The sequence below is a fragment of the Octopus sinensis genome, linkage group LG18 (assembly GCF_006345805.1).
Source record: "Octopus sinensis linkage group LG18, ASM634580v1, whole genome shotgun sequence".
Lineage (NCBI taxonomy): Eukaryota > Metazoa > Mollusca > Cephalopoda > Octopoda > Octopodidae > Octopus > Octopus sinensis.
This window is the reverse complement of record NC_043014.1, coordinates 34,608,872-34,631,171: the sequence shown is the minus strand read 5'-3', so window position 1 is coordinate 34,631,171 and position 22,300 is coordinate 34,608,872. Positions and strand designations below refer to the sequence as shown.

The 22,300-nt window shown below is 37.7% G+C and overlaps 1 protein-coding gene across 4 annotated transcripts in view; it reads left to right on the top strand.

Moving 5' to 3' along the window:
• Positions 1-4,064: 4,064 nt before the first annotated feature.
• Positions 4,065-22,300, top strand: part of LOC115221785 (oxidative stress-induced growth inhibitor 2-like) — a 100,367-nt gene continuing 82,131 nt past the window's right edge. Inside the window, exon 1 of one of the 4 annotated variants that reach the window (XM_036510874.1) lies at positions 4,065-4,188. The gene's annotated coding sequence lies outside the window, so the exon portion shown is untranslated. Of the gene's footprint in view, positions 4,189-10,885; positions 11,800-13,032; positions 13,173-22,300 lie in introns of those variants that run through there. The other 3 variants (XM_029792015.2, XM_029792013.2, XM_036510873.1) reach the window with 3 other exon arrangements.

Genomic DNA, 22,300 nt, shown 5'->3' with positions numbered 1-22,300 from the left:
ACTAACCGATTGCGCCACAGAAAGATATAAGAAATATTTTTGGACTGATTTAAAACATTACTTTTCCATTATTGGATTTATCTGATTTGATTAATGTACAAATATAATAATTATCATTATTATATCTGTGTTTGTTTTGATATGAAGATTGAAAAAATTGACCTTGTTTGTAAAAAATTTGTACCTATGCTCGCAAACCTTTAGGAAATTTTGTTTCCGCACTTGTGCAACATACTGTCACTGCATCACTTCACTTGTATATTACTACTACATACACTAGTGTACCAACGTTGAGAGTGCCAACTCTATGGCCTCTACCTGGGACGTAGCCAGCCCACTTATGCATACCTTTCCTTCTTGTGACACAAACCCTACTTGTAAAGACCTGTTGAGGCAAGTGAAAATGAAAATCGAAATCAAAATCGATCAACATCAATGGAAATTGTAGCTGTGATACCAGTGCCGATAGCACGTAAGAGAACCATCCGAACGTGGCCATTGCCAGCGCCACCCTGACTAGCCTCCGTGCCAGTGACAAGTAAAATGCACCATCCAATTGTGGCTGTTGCCAGCCTCGTCTGGCCCCCATAACGGTGGCACATAAAAGGCACCATCCGATCGTGGCTGTTTGCCAGCCTCGTCTGGCACCTGTGCAGGTGGCACGTAAAAAGCACCCACTACACTCACGGAGTGGTTGGCGTTAGGAAGGGCATCCAGCCGTAGAAACACTGCCAGATCAGACTGGGCCTGGCGCAGCCTTCTGGCTTCCCAGACCCCAGTTGAACCGTCCAACCCATGCTAGCATGGAAAACGGACGTTAAACGATGATGATGATGATGATGATACACTATGCCCCTCCATTCAATTGACATTATGTGAACAGCTGCATGGTATGCCACATGTTAGATGTCAAAGTGATTGCAGAGCAATGTGAGAGGAAATCCTTTCACTCAAGAATATGATACACTACATGGTCTGGGAATCAAAACCATGATCTCATTACTGTGAGTGCAACATCACACCACTCAGCCACATGCCTTCACACTATAGTGCACTACTATTACACCACAATGTCACTACAACACTGCACAACTGCTCTACTACACATCACTACACTGCTACACCTCAACTACACTACCATATCACACTGTTTACAACCCAACATGCTCACTTTAGCATACCTTCTTTACTGTACCTTTTCTTCAACTAGACCTCCCTACATTAGCATTTCCCTTCATTAACCTTTTAAACCCCTAGTATTCAAACTGGCCATATCAGGCCAAAATATTTAACCTGTTTTATGTTGAAACTGGCCAGACCTGGCCTCCCATAATGTCAGATCTGGCCTCCCACAGTGTCAGATCTGGCCTCCCACAATGTCAGATCTGGCCTCCCACAATGTCAGATCTGGCCTCCCACAATGTCAGATCTGGCCTCCCACAATGTCAGATCTGGCCTCCCACAGTGTCAGATCTGGCCTCCCACAGTGTCAGATCTGGCCTCCCACAGTGTCAGATCTGGCCTCCCACAGTGTCAGATCTGGCCTCCCACAATGTCAGATCTGGCCTCCCACAGTGTCAGATCTGGCCTCCCACAGTGTCAGATCTGGCCTCCCACAATGTCAGGTATGGCCTCCCACAATGTTAGATCTGGTCTCCCACAAACTGGCCTGATCTGGCCTACTCTACAATTTCATTGAAATGTCATTGAACTCTCAAAGCTACAAGATAATGCATGATTAATTCAAAACAACGTGAATAAATAATCATTACATATGACAAAATAATCTGAATACTAAAGGTTAACCCTTTGCCTGTCCAAAGCATTCTCATAAGTTTGTCCTAAACAGCTATAATTGTTTTCAAACTTTCAGTTAGCCGTTATTTCATACAGTCTCATTTTCTTTCATAAGCTCCAAATTATTCTGGTGTTGAAAAAAATTGGGAATATGTGTTATATTTGATGCATGGACCGAAGAGAAACAAAGGGTTAATTTTTCTCACCCTTAATTTTTCCAACGCTTAACCTTCCCATTTCTAACCTTTCCCATCATTAACTTTCCCTCTCCTTAACTCTTCTCACCTATTAGCCTTCCTCCCTTCTAAACCTAATCACTCTTAACATTTCCAGCCTTAACTTTTCCCACCCTTAACCTTTCCCACCCGTGTCAACCTAATGTCTCTCACCCCCGACCTCTGCTCTCCCACACCTAGTCATCAGAGGGTAAGTGGAATCTATTATTAGCCAGATTGACTAATACACTAATTACAACATACTGGCTGCAGAAGGTAAAGTTTAAAATCCTGATCCATGTTGTCAGTAGTCCAGTGCAACATCCTAACCTTGCAGTAACTTAGTATCTCCCCACCCTCTCTTTCTTTCCTTATCTTTTTCTTACATTGTTCCTTTTACATTAGTGTCATCAAATATCAACAGCATGGGATGTTGTTTGACTAATCAGTAAGAGGGAGGTCAGAGATTATAGGCCAAGGCAAGATAAATTATTCAACAAGACCTTGTAAACTGATAATCAGTAATATCAAAGAGCCTTAATCTCAGCTAATACTAGTTCTCTATATTATCAGTCAGTGATTTGTTAGGGTTAGTCATTTGACTGCGGCCATGCTGGAGCACTGCCTTTAGTCGAGCAAATTGACCCCGAGACTTATTCTTTGTAAGCCCAGTACTTATTCTATCGGTCTCTTTTGCCGAACCGCTAAGTAATGGGGACGTAAACACACCAGCATCGGTTGTCAAGCAATGCTAGGGGGAGAAACACAAACACAAATGCATATATATATACATATATACGACAGGCTTCTTTCAGTTTCCGTCTACCAAATCCACTCACAAGGCATTGGTCGGGCCGAGGCTATAGCAGAAGACACTTGCCCAAGATGCCACGCAGTGGGACTGAACCCGGAACCATGAGGTTGGTTAGCAAGCTACTTACCACACAGCCACTCCTGCGCCTATGTTATAAACAATTTTACATTAAATTGAAGGATTACTCAATACATTTGGTTAAGTACAAATTTATTATTCTTTAACAAGAATAGCATTGACAGTGACTTCGAAGTATCAGCCAGCTAAGCTAGCATCAGACCGAGGTACTTTTGAGTTCATCTTGGCTTTATATAGATTCCGTTAAGTTAAAATTTTCTCAGGTGGTCTGAGTTCTTTTAAGTGATAATTAGGTTGTGTGGTAGGGTGTGATAGCATGGTGTTATGGGAAATTTTAACTGATTAAATTTGGGGCTGTAAATTTGGGGTCAGCTGATATGTCACTCAGTTTAGTTGTTGGTTTCAATTGGATATTAATAAGATATTTAACCTTTCATTTTGAGAATGTGAAGGTTAAATCTCAGAGTTCAGTCCAGTATTTAACCCTTTAGTGTTCTGATTATTCTATCAAACATAATGCTAATTGATTCACATTGATTTGAATTAATCATGCATTATCTCATAGCTTCAAGATCTTGATGGTGTAATTACCTAATGTAGAATAACATTGTAGGGTAGGCATGAGAGCCTGGATCTGGTCAGTTTGAACATAAAACAGATTAAATATTTTGGCCGGATAAGGCCAGTTTAAATACTAAAGGGTTAAACCTTTGTAATAAGGTGCATTTATTAGGCACATCAGCTTTTAGGTAATGGGGATTTTAAGTGTTCACAAAAGAATGTAAGTAGGTGGTAAGTTTTAGTTTGTTGGCAGACTGGTATTGTTTAGAGATTTTTACCTGTTTGTAGTGGAAGGGTATTGCTTATCACTTAAGCATGTAATTGAGTTATTACTATGAAAAATTTGTTAATCTAATGCCGTAATATTCACAAGAGGACATAAGTAAGTTTGAATGTAGTCGGTTAGCATATTTGTTTCTTGGAGATCATTGTTCTGGAGATTACTTGGTTACTATTTTGTGTTTGGTAGGTGAAGCTTGTCAGCTGTTTTGATAACTATTACTTCTATTTAATTTCAAGTGTGAGTATTTAAGTATATTGGCGCCTCACCATTACAACCTAATTATCATTCAACAGAACTCCGCTTACTCTAGAAAATTTTAACTAAAAAATTACTATATAAGGCTAAGATGAACTCAAATGTATCATAGACCATTGATGGCTTGGCTGGCTGAAACTTCAACACTATTCTTCTTAAAGAATAATTAATATATATAGAGAGAGGTACGTGCATACTTTTTGTTTTTCGTTTTAGTAAATGAAACTCTCAATTATATTTGTATGAATAAGTATACTCTTTTATTTGTTTCAGTCATTTGACTGTGGCCATGCTGGAGCACCGCCTTTTAGTCGAGCAACTCGACCCCAGGACTTATTCTTTGTAAGCCCAGTACTTATTCTATCGGTCTCTTTTGCCGAACCACTAAGTTACAGGGACCTAAACACACCAACATCAGTTGTCAAGTGATGTTGGGGGGACAAACACAGACACACAAACATATACACACACATACATATATATATATATATACATATATACGACGGGCTTCTTTCAGTTTCCATCTACCAAATCCACTCACAAGGCTTTGGTCGGCCCGAAGCTATAGTAGAAGACACTTGCCCAAGGTGCCACGCAGTGGGACTGAACCTGGAACCATGTGGTTGGTGAGCAAGCTACTTATCACACATCCACTCCTACGCCTATATATGCACATGCCATTTACGGATACAAGTTTATGAAAACTATGTGTTAAATAAATTTGTTTTTTTTTTAAATTATGTATTAATACACAAGTATAAGCATTGATACATGATTGAGTATGAGTGTATGCATGTATATATATATGTGTAACAGTTGAGTTTCTAGTTAAAGTCGAGGGTCACCAGTTGTAACAGTTGGTTCTTGAGAAGACCAATTCTCTTGTTTGGGGTCACCAATTGTAACGATTAGGTTTTAATTAGTGTAGTTACCAATTGTAACGAGTAACATTGATTAGGTACACAATAATATGAAATGTCGAACAGAATTAGAGCTAGTGAGAGTGAGGGAGTGTGGGACGTTGTCTTTCTTTTTCCCTCTGGCCGTTTTGTCTGCCTGCTTCCATGATTCTAGTGGTCGGTTCACTAACTGATGTCACCTCTCTCTCAACTCGCGAGCTGTCACCAAAATGACTGTCTTTTGCTTGCGGGTTCTTGTTTTTATAACTATCCACAAGGATAGACATATTGTTGAGAACAATGAACTTCGTTGGCGGTAGTGATATCACTATTCTAGCTTTTGGTGAAGTAGAAGAGATTATAAGGGTCAAGTGGTGAAGACATTATTTTTGGCTTAGCTAAAGTCAATCTGGCAAATGTAAAACTGCTGTCAGAGAAAAACCATTGTTCCACCATGAGAAAAGTTTTGTTGAACTGTTAATTTAAATTTGGCTGTAGTGGATCAAATCCACTTCATGCTTGCAAGATTCTACATATGTATAACCAATTATTATCATTATACAACCTATTATCCCTTAGCCAAGGTGTACACCAATATTAGTAATTAAATGAGATTCAGCCTGTTGAGATGTTTTGGAAGAGTAACATGTTAATAACCTAACAATATGTCTTTTTTTTTTTTCACTCCTCTGACGAGATTTTGCCCCCAGAAATGTTTTAATTACTGGAATTTAATTCATTTGGGCAATATCAAAACAGTTATAAAGGAACATGTTGAATTTTTGCAGTTAATAAATTATATTAATGCTACTTCTCCATTTTCTGGATTTTAATTTGCATATAAATATATGTATATATATATATATACTTACATACATATATATATATATATATATATATATATAATATATATATATATATATTGGGTTGGCAACTAAGTTCTCGCCATTTTTTAAAATTTAAATTTTTAAAAGGTTTAATAAAAATAACAACTAATTAATCAATAATGTATTCACCCTTGTTGTTTACAACTTCTTGCCAATGTTCAACTAGATTTTCAATACCTCGTTGGTAGAAATCACCCGATTTCGACTCAAAGAATTGATCTAACCAAGCTCTCAATTCTGCATCAGTATTGAACAAAACTCCGCGCAGAGCAATTGAAAGAAATCGAAAGAGGTGGAAATCAGTTGGTGCCAAATCAGGAGAGTACGGCAGGTGTGGCAGCACGTCCCAGCCATGCATTTAAATGGCTTCCTTGGTCATATTGGTGATATGAGGATGGGCATTGTCATGCAGCAGAATAACTCCATGCTGCTGATTAGATCTTTTCTCTTGAACAGCTGTGTTGAGTTGTTCCATCTGTTGAACATAGAGTTCCGTGTTGACCATTTGGTTCCATTCAAGCAATTTGTAATGGATAATCCCTTCCCAGTCCCACCATATGCACATCGTTTTACACAGATGAAGAGCTTGTTTACCAGGCTAAGCCATTCCTTACGCTGCTTCATATTAATGTACAGGCACCACTTTTCGTCACCAGTAAAGAAATAATTGCTTGTGTCCATGAGTTGAGCAGTGACGAGCAAGCAAACAAGCGGAGATTGTAGCTCATTGATTTTTGTTGTTGTCATTTAAAGCATGCAGAACTCATGCTCCATACTTCTGAACCTTTCCCATCGAGTGAAGATGCTTCTCTATAGCAGTGTGGGAGCATTCCATTTTCTCTGCCAGTTCCCTTGTCATTTGACGAGAATTTTCATACAAAACTTGGTTTAATTGCTCTTCATCAAACACAACTGGATGTCCAGAATGAGGTGCGTCTTTGAGGTCAAAATTTTCATTTTTGAACTTGGCATACCAAGCATGAGCAGGTCTTTCAGCTATGGCACCCTCTCCATACACAGCAAAAATGTCCCGAGCAGCTTTTGTGACCTTAGAACCTTGATTAAAAGCAAAAAGAAGGCGGTGTCGAAAATGCAAATTTTTCTTAACTTGACATAACAAAATTTGACTAAAATTAACTAGAAAAAAGACCAAAATAGATTCCAAAATTTAAAAACGCAATAAATTCCAAAATTTAGGAAAACAGCAGGAACTTAGTTGCCAACCCAATATATATATATATATATATATATATATATATACACATATATATAGTGGTTAGCATTAGGAAGGACATCCAGGCATAGAAGCCAAGCCAAATCAGACTGGAACCTGGTGCAGCTTCCCAGGTTGCCTGCTCTGTTCAAACCATCCAACCCATGTCAGCATGGAAAACAGACATTAAAGAATGATGATGATGATCATCATCATATATATCATCACGAACATCATTTTAATGTCCAGTTTTCCATACTTGCATAGCTTGGACATAATTTGTTGAGGCAGATTTTCTACGACCAGATGTCCTTCCTATTGCCAAAATGCCCTTCCTGTCATATATGATGCTTTAGTCTTTTTTACCAACAACCTCTCAAGTAATATAACATGCATTTGTGCCCACTGTAAAGTGGTTGGTGGTGATAGGGAGGGCGTTAACCATCCAGCTGCAGAAACCATATCTAAAATGAAACATATGAATAGGATACGGACTCCAAAAGCTGCATTGAAGATTGTTTTTCTAGGAGGGTAGTACCTCTGAATAAAAATTGATACAGTATAGACAAGATTCTTGAGTCCTGCCATGATGAACTACTCTTATGTCAGCAACATGATAAAATGTATGTGGTACACACCATAAAATGGTAGAATAGTAATGGTTTTCAGTCATAGAAACCATGCCAAAAACAAAATATATAAAATCAGGAATTAGACATAAACTGCATAAGCCTTATCAAGGGCTGCCCAACAAGAAGGCAAGTAACCCCAAATAAGGTGGAAAAAGTTCTCTAACCAAGTCACAGAGAACTTGTCTGCTGCCAATAGCATAGTAAAATTGAATTAATCCATAAACAACAACATATAAACAAGAAAAGATTGTCAGTTTTTCTGTTGCTTTATGTACTAGATCAGTGAATCCCAACCTTTTCACTACTAAGGACCCCTTTTCTTTAGATAAGTTTTCCCATGGATCCCAGGATATTGAAAGGTCTGTCAGCTTAACATGTTCATGAAACCCCAGTACTACCTTTGCAGACCACCAGGGCTCTACAGACCACAGGTTGGGAGCCACTGTACTAGATGATATACACCATGACAAGTGGAAAGATACTTCCAGCATGGGAAAATGAAAATAAATTGATGGTGAAAATGACTGTGTGTGCTGTATGCTTGCATATATATATATATATGATCGTTACCGCGTCGCCTTACTAGCACTTGTGCTGGTGGCATGTGAAATATTTGAGCGAGGTCATCGCCAGTGCCGCTGGACTGGCTCCTGTGCAGGTAGCACGTAAAAAGCACCATTTGGGCATGGCCGTTGCCAGTACCACCAAACTGGCCCTCGTGCTGGTGGCACGTAAAAACACCCACTACACTCTCGGAGAGGTTGGCATTAGGAAGGGCATCCAGCAGTAGAAACTCTGCCAGATCAGATTGGAGTCTGGTTCGCTAGACCTCAGTCAAATCGTCCAACCCATGCTAGCATGGAAAGCAGACGTTAAATGATGATGATGATGATGATGATGAGATATATATATATATATGTATATATATATATATATATATACATCAGCAAAAAATGGTATACTGAATAGAATCACTTTTTGTCAAAAGCTAACTTAGCTGTTCAGTAAATAGCAATTGATAACATAAGTATCAGATTAAAATAAATACTGGGAAGAGATTTCATAGACTAAACCCCTTGATTGTAGTCCAATGAATAAAACCAGTAAAAATATCAAAGTATGTGTATGTGTGTGTGTGTGCTTTTGTGCTTAACACCAAATTTATAATTTATTGTTTCTATCTCCCACAGTCATATTCTCTACAAATCCAGAATGTATTTATTCTAAGAAGTGTTGATAATTATCATAAATTAATAAATGGTAGTTTGGTGCGATAACACTATATAACCAATGCTAGAATTAGACATGATGAAACACTAAGTGATATAAAGCTAGGTGGTGTTATAAAAAAAATTACCCCCCCCCCCCCAAGGTCTCACAAAAATTGTGACTGACAAGCCTTTTTTATTATTTTGAGAGCAGTACAGATGTTTGTTTGTGTTTAAAATCAGCATGTAACAATAATATTGGTATCAAATTTTGGCACAAGGCCACCAATTTTAAAGAATTGGGAGTCAGTCAATTACATTGACCCCAATGCTTAGCTGGTACTTATTTTGTTGACCTTGAAAGGATGAAAGGCAAAGCCAACCACGACAAAATTTGAACTCAGAACATAAAGACGGACAAAATGCTGCAGAGCATTTTGCCCAGCATGCTAACAATTCTGCCAGTTCACTGTCTTACATATAGCTATAATATTCTCTATCTTCCACTAGTCTTGGAGATTCTTGCAGGAAAAGAATGTTAAAAAAGGAGTTATTTCATGACGTAATTAGCCTGTTACACAATCTGATTGGTTGATGTAATCAATCTGCTGTACTTGGGATGGCATATAACATGCACCCTTCTTAAAAAAAGAAAGTCTCAAAAAAGTTGCCCAGGTCCTGTATGTGTAGTTGGGCCTATAGTGTTTTCAAATTTTAGCACAAGGCCAGAAATTTCAGTTGAGGGACGATAAGTCGATGATATTGACCCCAGCATTCAACTAGTACTTATTTTATCAACACTGAAAGGACGAAAGGTAAAGTCAACCTGAGCATAATTTGAACTCAGAACACGCTGACAGACAACATGCCACAAAGTATTTTGCCCGGTGAGCTGACAATTCTGCTAGCTTGCCACCCCAGTTGGGTCTAGAGTATTGATTTCAAATTTTGATAGCAGGCCAGAAATTTCAGGGGCGGGGTGGGGGTAAGTCAATTACATCAACCCTAGTACTCAACTGGTACTTATTTTATTGACCCCCCCCCCCAAAGGATGAAATGCAAAAACATCAGTGGAATTTGAACTCAGAATGAGAAGATGGACAAAGTACAGCCGAGCATTTTGCTTAGCATGCTAACAATTCTGCCAGATCGCCACCCTATATGGGCCTATAATATTACATTCTTTAATGCATTAAAAACTATTTTTTACTGAATACACACTTTTGAAATTGAGGTGCATCTAGAATGCCAATCATCTTTTATACCATTAAATACAGTAGTTTGTGTCAATTTAATAAGCAGTTTACTTTTTCAAGTTTGCAGTAAGATTGGCACTACAAAATTTTGATACTGTAGTGAAAACTGACACCACAGCTAGTGCAAACTAGCTGTAGTATCAGTGTGCATTCAAGATGGAGAGATTACTGAATCAGAACTTTAGGTCTTAAAGACTTCGTTATTGGTTGGTTGCATTCACTTGATTTATGTAGTTGATTAGATACTAATTAGAATGAAGTTCATTTGTCAAAATATATTTATTCCTAGTGTTTACGGTGTTGGGTTCACGATCGTCTAGTCATAAGTTCAATTCATGGAGTAGGAGGCGCACAATGTCCCTGAGTAAGGCATTACATTTCACGTTTTTTGAAGTCTATTCAGCTGTAAATTAGTATCAGCCTAGTGCTGATGCATCTTTGTCTCATCCTCGATGTTCTTACTGGGCCAGGGGTTGGAGGACGACTATATCAGTTAACAACTATTGGCATAGGTGCCTAAAGCAGCCGTAGTGTAGTACAAGCTACCAGGTCTTACTCACCTGCGAGTGACAGTAAGGCTTTTATATATCAATAATTAACAACGATCAATCTAAGTATAGATTGGTAAAACATATTACTGTAGCGGGTCTTACTGTTTAGTAATTATAATATTCTCTGTTACGAAATAAATAAATAAATATCATTACATAATATAAAGCGTAGCAGTAAATAATCTCGGAGGATCCGAAGAAATAAATTGAACGTATGAAAACTGTTCAGAACCTACAACTCTTTCGGATAACGTTTTTCTCGGAAACCAAATTTGCTTCCACTAAACCAGTGAACCAATGATTGGCCCAGTAGAAACTTGTAACCAACGACGCTATTATGCAGACATAAAATAAATAAATAAATAAATAAACTACTTCTATCTAGTAGGAACTCTCAGACGAAGGGTATACGGTAACTGTATATATTAAGTACTCGTAAATTAAGCAACTCGGCGGTCTTTTTGCGTTATTACTCACCCAACAAAACAATAATTTCATAATTTTTTTTTATTTGGGTCTGTAACTCGATAATAATGCAATGATTTAAAAGAGAAAGAACGACTGAACATTTGAGGTATCAATGCTTTTCTCGGGAATATTAGGAACGTAAAACGGGTAATTGAAACTGCTACACCTACTCGAACCCCGGCTTTCCAGGAGCTTGCTTGCTTCCACCACATGGATTCCGGTAGTTGATGTGTATACAAACATCAAGCTCGTAATCGAAGAAAACTGAAAGTTGTGACGTTCATCCCTTTCCTGAATGCTGTAATGATAGAAATTAAATGGTTGGCTGCAACTAGAAATTGGTTCGTCCAGAATTAACTCTTCGGGGCCATGGTGCTTATGACAAAAGACAAAAAAAAAAAAAAGATCAGTAAGAAAGAAAAAGTGACAAAGCACACAATGCCAATTTGTAATGAAATTAATAATTATCTTAGTTTAGGAATCGATGGACATGTATCACAAGACAGACTTTGACTACGTCACGTAACCGAAACAATAAGCGGCGGTGGCGGTCGGTGATGAAATGAAAACCTAAATCGATAACTTAAAACCATGAGTCTGCGTTTACTGGTTAAAAATTCCTGTAGCCGGCGCCGAAGTTGTGCCGTCGTGCAGGAGACTTGTTATCATTCCATTTGAAATGGTAAGTCAACTTTATAACATAGAATCACATCATTGTCCATACATGTTTAGCTCCGATAGTTATTGAAATTCGCAGTATGTACCGTCTTTTTTTCTTTCTCTCTGATTCTTTCGGATCAATTTCATCACGATTGTTTATATAACAGCTTTCATTTCGACATCATCTCGTGGCTGCCTGCCTGCCTTGCTAAAAATAGCCACCAAATTTCCCGCAAATAACACCCGAATTCTCTTAAAAATGTAAGACATTGTTTGAATATTAAAAAATGAAATGGTTATAACTAAAACTCTTCATAGGTGTCTGATTAGGGTTGACCTGGGATTAAATAACATAACAGCTCTACCATGCTTTATTTCGAAATGCTCCACTATTCCATAAAAGTACTCGAAATAAAAGAGATAGTAAGTCTCATATTCCTTACTCTCTGCTTTACGCGTGGTAGCACCCCCCCCCCATTGAACATTAACTATAATAGACACAAAATGAAATAATCGTAGAGGCTTTATTGTATCACTAATTTTATATAATAATAATATAATAATGAAATTATTGTATACAGTGCTCAGGAGATCTTCAACGTTAACCATGCCATGTGTCCTTTCTTTCACATTATTGACGCATTTCAAGAGAAATGTGTCTCAGACAAAGAAATAAACATTTGGCTTAATAGAATTTTTAGAAATTAAAAAAGTGTGGAATTTTGTTGTTTTTTTTACTTATTTTATTTTTGGCTAATAATGATTATTTTAGAAATATTCAAAATAGTAATGAATTTAGAACTAATCTAATAAGAAGGTGAAAATGTCTTGTGAATAGAATTGAAACTGTACGGATGTTGATTTTTATGTGTATATGTGTGTGTATTTATATATATATATATATATATATATATATATATATGAAAATATTTATATGTGTATATATATATGTATATATGTTGTATAGTGTTTGTATTTTTACACCGGTTAATCGTCCGTCGGTGTTGTTTATTTTGTCTCTCATTTTGCGGGTGTATAATTACACACCTATATTTATATAACGGTTTTCTTTTTTTAGTATTTTAGATCAATTGACAATGATGGAAGAGATTTTTTTTTAATTATTTTTTTTCAAAGATGCTAAAAGATACACTCCTTCAACGTGTATCTATTGCATAAAAGGAGAGAGAGTAGGGAAGAATAGAATAAAAGTTAGAAAGGCCAATATTTCATAGTTGTAAAAAAAAGAGGAAAGATTTCGTAATAATTGTCTTCGCACTTTTAGGCGACTGCTGCTGTAAGTTACGGCAGAAAGGCCTGCCGCCGGTCACCGATCGGTTGCGTAACTCCCAAAACGACAGTCTTATCTTTATTCTAACCATGCTTGCCGTGCCGGTAGGTGTTCTTTTCTGAATTTATTCTATGTTGTCTCGTCTTTGTCCCACGATAGTCGATCTTAGACAGTTTAAAAAAATTTTTTTTTTTTTATATATTTCATCACGAAAACTTTCCGTCTCAAATCAGAATCAAACAATTTAAATTGCAACATTGAATGAAAGCGTGTAATTTTGGAATAGATGGATCTCGAAGTAGGAAAGGAAAAGAGAACGAAAGTCGAAGAGGCAGAAATGTAAAAAAAAAAAAAAATCGAAATCTTTAGGGAAGAAACAAAAATCTATTTTCCCCTTCCCTATAAGGGATGGGACTTCTTTCTATTCCAAAATTCCCAGTAGTTACAATTTAACTATTTTTCCTTTCTTAATAAAAAACCGAAACTTAGTTTCGCATTCCCACTCCTTCAACTTTTCTTCCCTTATTCCAGTTGTTTCTCTTCTGAGGCTAATCTATATCTCTCGGGGGCTTCTTTCTTTTAATACTAGCTTTCTGTTCATAATTTATTTTACAATCCCACTACCATAACCATTTCTCTTTTTAAAGATAACACTAGGCAAAAAAAAAAAAAAAAAAAAATTATTGTCTGCTATCCAGACAAATGGTGCCGTACTAAACTAAATCGAGTATGCTGGTTCCAAATCTGAACCCAGAATTGCTGTAGCACGTCAGGATTTTGAGTTATGCACATAATTATATATTAATGCTATATTAGTATCAAGAATAGTTAAGTTCAAAGTAAATAATTATTATAATAGTATATTAGTATTGTATATAGTATATTTATGTTCAAGGCAAATAGTATTACTCTTTACTCTCTCTCTCTCTCTCTCTCTTTACTCTTTTACTTGTTTCAGTCATTTGACTGCGGCCATGCTGGAGCACCACTTTTAGTCGATCAAATCGACCCCAGGACTTATTCTTTGTAAGCCTAGTACTTATTCTATCGGTCATTTTTTACCGAACCGCTAAGTTACGGGGACGTAAACACACCAACATCGGTTGTCAAGCGATGTTGGTCGGACAAACACTGACACACAAACATACACACACATATACATACACATATATATATATATACATACATATATACGACGGGCTTCTTTCAGCTTCCGTCTACCAAATCCACTCACAAGGCTTTGGTCGGCCTGAGGCTATAGTAGAAGACACTTGCCCAAGGTGCCACGCAGTATTATTATATAATGGTACATAGTATATTTATGTTGAGGGAATACTCTCTTTATTTTTTATATGCTCAGCTCAGAGATGTTTGAGACATTTACTCTTGTGCTTATGCATTGTGCTGGTCTCTCATTGTAGGAACCAGCAGTAGTCACCCATCGTGTGTGAATTGAACCAACCTTGATACCTCGTTTCCATCTCAGATATGTCCTGGTGGAACTGCTCACCATAATCATCACTAACAGCACCAAGAACTGCATTTTAAGGGACATTCAGCATCCCATTCTTTCATATGCTGTTGGCATGTCGTTTATCAAATCAGCATAGTTTTCAGCTCTATGATTTCCAGGAAAGTTCTGTACAACTTATAAATTCTCTGATCTCAGGTCCAATGAAAATGCCTGCTTTTTTCTGCACCAAATTTTACTTTTAGGTACTGGAAGCTACAACCATCATGTGTCATTGCTTTTATGAAGTTTTTCATGAGGCTAAATTTGATGTGAATGGGTAGAAGGAAGATCTTTTGTGGGTCTACCAGTGGTATATGCTACATATTGTATCAACCAACTATACGGTCATCTCTTTTAGGCCAGTCTTTTACAGCATAATGATTGCTGTCCATTGCACTGTTCCAAACACACAAGAAGCACATATTTTTGGTATATCCCAGCTGTAGTCCTAAGAGGAGGAAAATCATCTTTAAATCACCACAAATATTCCACTTATGAATTGAGTAATTAACTCCTATCAGAATGAGTTACATTGATTCATAATTGATTCTTCCATACTGACAACATGACCCACAGGAATGGAAGGTTTTGCATTACCATAATGTAACACAGCTGTGAGGCTAACTTTACTCAAATCTACAATTTCCATTCATTAGCCATATGCACGTGTCCTAGTTTTTGCGTGGGTGCATTAACATCAGTACAGAAACAAGCATTATTTTCTTGCTTGAAAAAGACAGATAAGCCTTCATAGCGAGAATGGAAAATGGAAATTTTCGTACCTTTCTGTAGGAGATTCCATTGCTGTAGTCTGGATTCCAAAACTTCTTGCCTTCTCCTTTGATAATGCTAGGTCTCTTACTATATCATTCAAATTTTCTTGATTAAACAAGTGTGATTCATTTTTCTTAGAATCAACTACATACTCTTCATCGAGGGGAGAATTGGGGAGGTTCATCGTGCGATGTGTCAATGTCTTCAAGTGAATCATGTGAGAGGGGAACTGGGACAGGGTCCTCGAAGTTATGTGTTATCAGTTTTAGAGACGATTTACAATCTGCATACACAATTTTTGCTTTGGTTTTCTTTGAGAAGCCACTAATATTAGTCATGCAAAAGTAACAATCAGAGACATGATTAGTTGGCTCATGCCATACCATTGGTACAGCAAAAGGCATTCCCTTCCGTTTTCGATTCAGCCACTGTGTAAGCCCTGAGTAACACATGGTGCAGCATATATGAGGTGCCCACCTCTTGTCTTTGTCCCCAACTTTACACTCGAAATAATATTTATAGGCAGTTTTTAATTTGATGGCAATGTTCTTCCACTGGTTATGTAGAGCAAATTTTCCACAGACCTAACAAAAGTTGTCTGGGTGATTCGCACAGCTTCTCCTATTCATGATCTAACACAAAGAACATAGTTAAAACAGTAATCACGCAGAACGAGAGATACACACACACACCACATATGACAGCAGTGCAAACGACACTGAGAGTTACCAAGAACAAACTGACATATTTGGCACATGCATGCAAATACATCAGCGCCATCTGTTGTGAAACTAAATAATGAACTTTCTCATCGTTTCTTTTATTGCTGTTATTTTTTAAATTTTGAATTAAGACTGCTTTCATTTTAGCAATTTTTATAATATGGCCTATATCTAGCCAAAAGTATAGTTATAATCTTGCACATGCGCATAACTCAAAATCCTGATGTGCTAGAACAATTCTGAGTGCAGATTCAGCATCCTCTATTTAGTCTAAAACATATGCTTTTACCCCAGTAGCAAAATCTTTGTTGTCCAGTGTAATATAGCCAAGGCTGTCAGAAACCTACTAGATGCTTCGGAAGTTTTTATTTTATATTTTAGTGTTTTGTGTTCAAATACCTTCTAGGTAAATAAACAAAAATCAGTTGTTTAACCCCAAATAACCCAGATCAAACAGACATATAATTAAAGGTGCTCTGGCTGTTACTATTCCATTTTTTTAAAGATGGTATGGTGCAATGTGAAAAAGATTTAACTGCTGTATCTAGCAGGTCAGGCCACCATGTAGAATTTCATTCATTAATTTGTCAGTTACTAGTATTCCACTGAAGTAGATTCAGTTAACTTTATTGCCTTTTACCCTACTTATAAAAATCAGTTACTTATGGTTTAGTCTCAGATTAGTTCCCATCAAACTTTTGGTACGTAGTGTTCAAACAGTAACACTCATTTTTTTTCCCCCAACCATAGTGTTTCTAGAACTGCATTATTTCTGTGTGTTCTTTCTGTTAGTTTGTTTGGTTGTGACTTAGTGAAAATTTGGATGTTATTTCTAACAGTTAGTATAGTCATTTAAAGAGTAGGTTAACCTCTCACCCACTGAGGAAATTTTGCTCATTTTCAAATTTCTGCTGAGTTCTCTAAACCCCAAATTAAAAGAAAAAAAAGTTTGTTTAAGCCTTAAAACAAAAACATTGGTAGTATACCTATGAATTTGTAAAATTAATGATTCGTTATTTTTCTGAGCAGAGATGTGCTAGACTAGTCATTAGTGATTTTAGACTCCAGGTCAGAAGGATGCCAAAGAAGCAGACCAATCTGGAAAATAAGGATTTGGAAGTTTAAAAACTGTTCATATGGTCAGAGATATAGGGGACCTCCTAATTGAAAAATTTGATGAGAGGGAAGAGGAGCTACAGACTTGTGACATAGAGGGCAACTGGGAATTCCTGTAGAACAGCCTACTGGGTACCACAGGCCAAATCTGCGGCTGGCGCAGAGTCCCATCCAGACCTAGTGGTGGTGGAGCAATGTGGTAGACAGAGCCATTAAAGGAAAGAAACAGGCCTGGAAGAGTTGGGGTAACAGAGAACTGTATCAAATAGTCAGAAGGGAACCTAGGAGACAGGTATATCCAGCCAAGGGAGAAACAGAAAAGAAGTGTGTCTATGTTCAGCAATGTGAGGACCAAAGAACTGAAGTGTTTTGGATTGCAAGACAGTGTGTGAGAGAAAATCGTGATGTTATAGAAGAGAAATGTATCCGCATAGATGATGGTGCACTTACATTTAATGATTCTGCAAAGAAAGAGGCTTGGAGATGCCATTATGAAAGACTGCTGAATGTGGAGAATGAATGGGAGGAGGAGAGTCTGCCAAATGTTGACCCAGTTGAGGAACCAGCTACTCGAATTGACAGTTCTATGGTAGATAAATCAATTAGGGATATGAAGACAAGGAAAGCCCCTGCTCCATCAGGAATCACTGTTGAGATGCTTAAGATATATGGCAGTGTGAGTTATGAGTCACCTGTATTGTAAATCAGGTGGTTCATGAAGGAGCCATACTAAGTGACTAGGGTAGCAGCACCATAGTCAACTGCTACAAAGGTAAAGGTGATGCCTTAGATAGAAATAATTACAGAGGTATCAAGTTGTTGGATCAGTGGATTTGGTTGACAGAAACTGAAGGAAGCCCATAGTGTGTGTGTGAAGTAAGCCAACTTTGCTTGATAACCAATGTTGGCTTGTTTACATCCTTGTAACTTAGCAGCTTGACAAAAGAAACTGATATTTTCACAACTCCTTTTCGATCAGGCTACTTCCACTTGACTCTAGCAAGATTCAAAACCATGACTATGAAATCTGAGTCAACATTTCTTTTGTTTCCAGTAAGCTTAATCTTGAGACATTATAGGCACTAATATGAAATAGACCTTTGTTAAGGCAGTGAGCTGGGAGAATTGTTAGTGCACTGGGCAAAATGCTTAGTGACATTTCAGTTTTTATGTTCTGAGCTCAAATACCACCAAGGTCGAGGGTGCCTTTCATTCTTCCAGGGTCAATAAAATTAGTACCAGTTGAAAACTGGGGTCAATGTAATCGACTTAACCCTCCCCCAAAATAGCTGGCCTTGTGCCAAAATTTGAAACCAATATGAAATAGATCTTCAAGACATTATAGGCACTAATCTAAGACTGATCTTCAGACATTTATATGCATTAATATGAGACTAGGCCAGAAAAAGGGAGTAAAGCGCACCAGCAAAGTTCACCTTATTGCTTGTCTAGTGATGAGTCACCCATTACATTACACAGTACCTCTATTCCCTATCTTAGGTACATGGTGGTAAATTGGCAGAATCATTCAAGCATCAGATGATGCTCTAATGATTCTGTTTATGCTATTTAGTTACAAGTCTTTGCGTTCTGAGTTCAAATCTTGTTGCAGTCAACCTTACATTTCATCCTTCTGTCAAATACCAGATTGATTTAAATGACTAATTTAAATTCTTCATTAATTTTTGACCTTGTGCTTATGTTAGAAATTATTATTATTATTAGACTAGTAATGCAGCAAGCTGACAGAATTGTTAACACATTGGACAAAATGCTTAGTGGCATTTCATTCATCTTTACATTCTGAGTTCCAATTCCACCAAGGTTGACTTTACCTTTTATCCTTTCGGGGTCAATGAAATAAATACCAATTGAGTTCTGGGGTCAATGTAATTGACTTACCCACCACCCCTGGAAATTGCTGGCTTTGTGCCAAAATTTGAAACCATTATTAGGCTAGTAAGGCAGCAAGCTGGCAGAATTGTTAACACGCCAATTAAAATGCTTTGTGGCATTTTGTCTGTCTTTATGTTCTGAGTTCAAATTCTGCCGAGGTCAACTTTGTCTTTCGACCTTTTAGGATTGATAAAATGTATACTGGTTGAGCACTGGGGTCAATATAATTGATCCCCACCCATGAACATCCTAACCTTGTGCCAAAATTTGAAATCATTATTAGATTAGTACATTGGCAGAACCATTAGAGCTTCAGACAAAATGCTTTATGATATTTAGTCATTCTCTCATGTTTTGAGTTCAAATTCCACTGAGTTTAACTTTGTCTTTTGTTCTAAGATCAATAAAGTATCAGTCAAATACTGGAGTTAATTTAACACCTATCCCCAGAAATCTGCCTTTGTGTCTATGTTAGAAGCTAATTATTATTATTATTATTATTATTATTAAGGCAGTGAGTTGGCAGAATCGTTAGCATGCCAAGCGAAATACTCAGCAGCATTTCATCCATCTTCACGTTCTGAGTTCAAATGCCACCAGGGTCAACTTTGCCTTTCATCCTTTCAGCTTTGATAAAATAAGTATCAGTTGAGCATTGGGGCTGATGTAATCAACTGTCCCCATCTCCCAAAATTTCAACCCTAGTGCCTGTAATAGAAAGGATTATTATTATTATTATTATTATTATTATTTGAGGTCTCTTTTAAGGGGCCGATAAAATAAAGTACCAATCAAGTATTGTGGTCCATTTAATGGTCGATAAGATAAAGTATTAATTAAATATTGGGCCCATTCAAGTGATAGTGAAGTACTTGAGTCAGTATGGATGTTCCTATAAAACATCTATAAAGATGTGAATGGAATTATAATAAAGCAGATATGATAAACCTGTTACATACATACCAGAGTCATGCCACCTGGGTAGGCAAGGTAGGCAGTGCCTACCCTGAATAAAATAGATCAATAGTAATGTTTTCCTTTTATGGCAAAATATGCCCCTAATTCAATAAAATTATGAAGGTTACTCTGATTACTATGCATAAAATGCAAAATATTTTATTTTTTTGTAGATTAGGTTGGCATAAATCGCCCCTGCCTTTCAATTTCAGTATTAAAATTATGTATAGTACTGCTGTAGTACACATGCTGCGTACATTCCTACAACAACATTTTCTTTATGTGCAATAAAGGCAGAAGAAATTCTGCCTCCAACTCAGTCGTGCGCCTGTGTTTCACTTATTTTTTCCATGTTTTACCCTAAGTAATTACTGACGACAAGTGTCACATACATGTGCATACATAGGTGCAGGCAATACTGTGTGTTAAGAAATTTGCTTCCCAACCACATGGTTCCAGATTCAGTACCACTGCATGGCACCTTGAGCAAGTGTCTACCACTATAGCCTCGGGCTAACCACTCTTGTGAGTGGATTTGGTAGATGGAAACTGAAAGAGGTCCATCATAGATGTGTGCTTGTACCTGTATCTGTCTCTTCCCCACCTCAACACCCCACCTCGTTTGACAACTGGTGTTGGTGTGTTTATGTCCCTGTAACTTAGAAGTTCAGCAAGAGAGACTGACAGAATAGGTAGCAGGCTTACAAAAAAATAAGTCCTGGGATTGATTCATTCGGCTCAACTTTGTCAAGGTGATGCCCCAGCATGGCCACAGCTTCATGACTGAAACATCATCAACAGCCACGAAACGGACGGTGCTTTTTATGTGCTACTGGCACGGAGACCAGATGAAGCTGGCAACAACCACGATCGGATGGTGCTTTTTACGTGCCACCGGCACAGAGGCCAGTCAGGACGGCGCTGGCTATGGCCACATTCGGATGTAAAAGAAATGCATATGTATGCACACACACTGGCTAAATATGCTGATGCCTCTCTTACAAAGTACCAACTACATGCACACTGAGTCAAGCATTCACATGTAAATGGCCCTTTGGTAATCAAGGGTCTTGCTTTGCAAGCTACTTGGTAATCTCACGAGTACCACTGACACAGAGAAAGCACCAATGTACATATTGTACATAGATAGGCGCAGGAGTGGCTGTGTGGTAAGTAGCTTGCTTACCAACCACATGGTTCCGGGTTCAGTCCCACTGCGGGGCACCTTGGGCAAGTGTCTTCTACAAAAGCCTCGGGCCGACCAAAGCCTTGTGGTGATGGTAGCAATAATGGTGATAGTGATGATGAGGAGGAGGAGGATCAGATATTCAGTCAACAGAACTACAAATTACCTGCTCACTGAATTAGCACATACATCGCTGACTATTCTACAGACACCTTAATGTATCCGTAATATAAAGTGCAAATGCCCCAAACACCCAAATGCGCAAACGCCCATGCACACACACACACTCCACACATACACACACACCTTCAAGTAACTGTCTCCTTAAATCTTATTGTCCTTAACAATTGTTAAAATCTGATGTCAAAAGCCATGTACACACCCTCACATAAACACACACACACACTCACTCCACATACACACACACACATAAACACTCACACACACTCACTCCACATACACACACACACACACACACACCTTCAAATAACTGGCTCCTTAAATCTTAATGTCCTTAACAATTGTTAAAATCTGATGTCAAAAGCCATGTACACACACACACATAAACACACACATACATACACACACCTTCAAATAACTGGCTCCTTAAATCTTAATGTCCTTAACAATTGTTAAAATCTGGTGTCAAAAGCCATGTACACACACATAAACACACACACATACACTCCACACACACATACATACACACACCTTCAAATAACTGGCTCCTTAAATCTTAATGTCCTTGACAATTGTTAAAATCTGATGGTAAAAGCCACTCACACACACACACATAAACACACACACATACACTCCACACACACACACCTTCAAGTAGCTGGCTCCTTAAATCTTAATGTCCTTAACAATTGTAAAAATCTGATGTCAAAAGCCATGCACACATAAACACACACACTCCACACACACACACACACACACACACACACACACACACACACACACACACACACACACACACACACACACACCTTCAAGTAACTGTCTCCTTAAATCTTAATGTCCTTAACAGTTGTAAAAATCTGATGTCAAAAGCCACTCACACACACA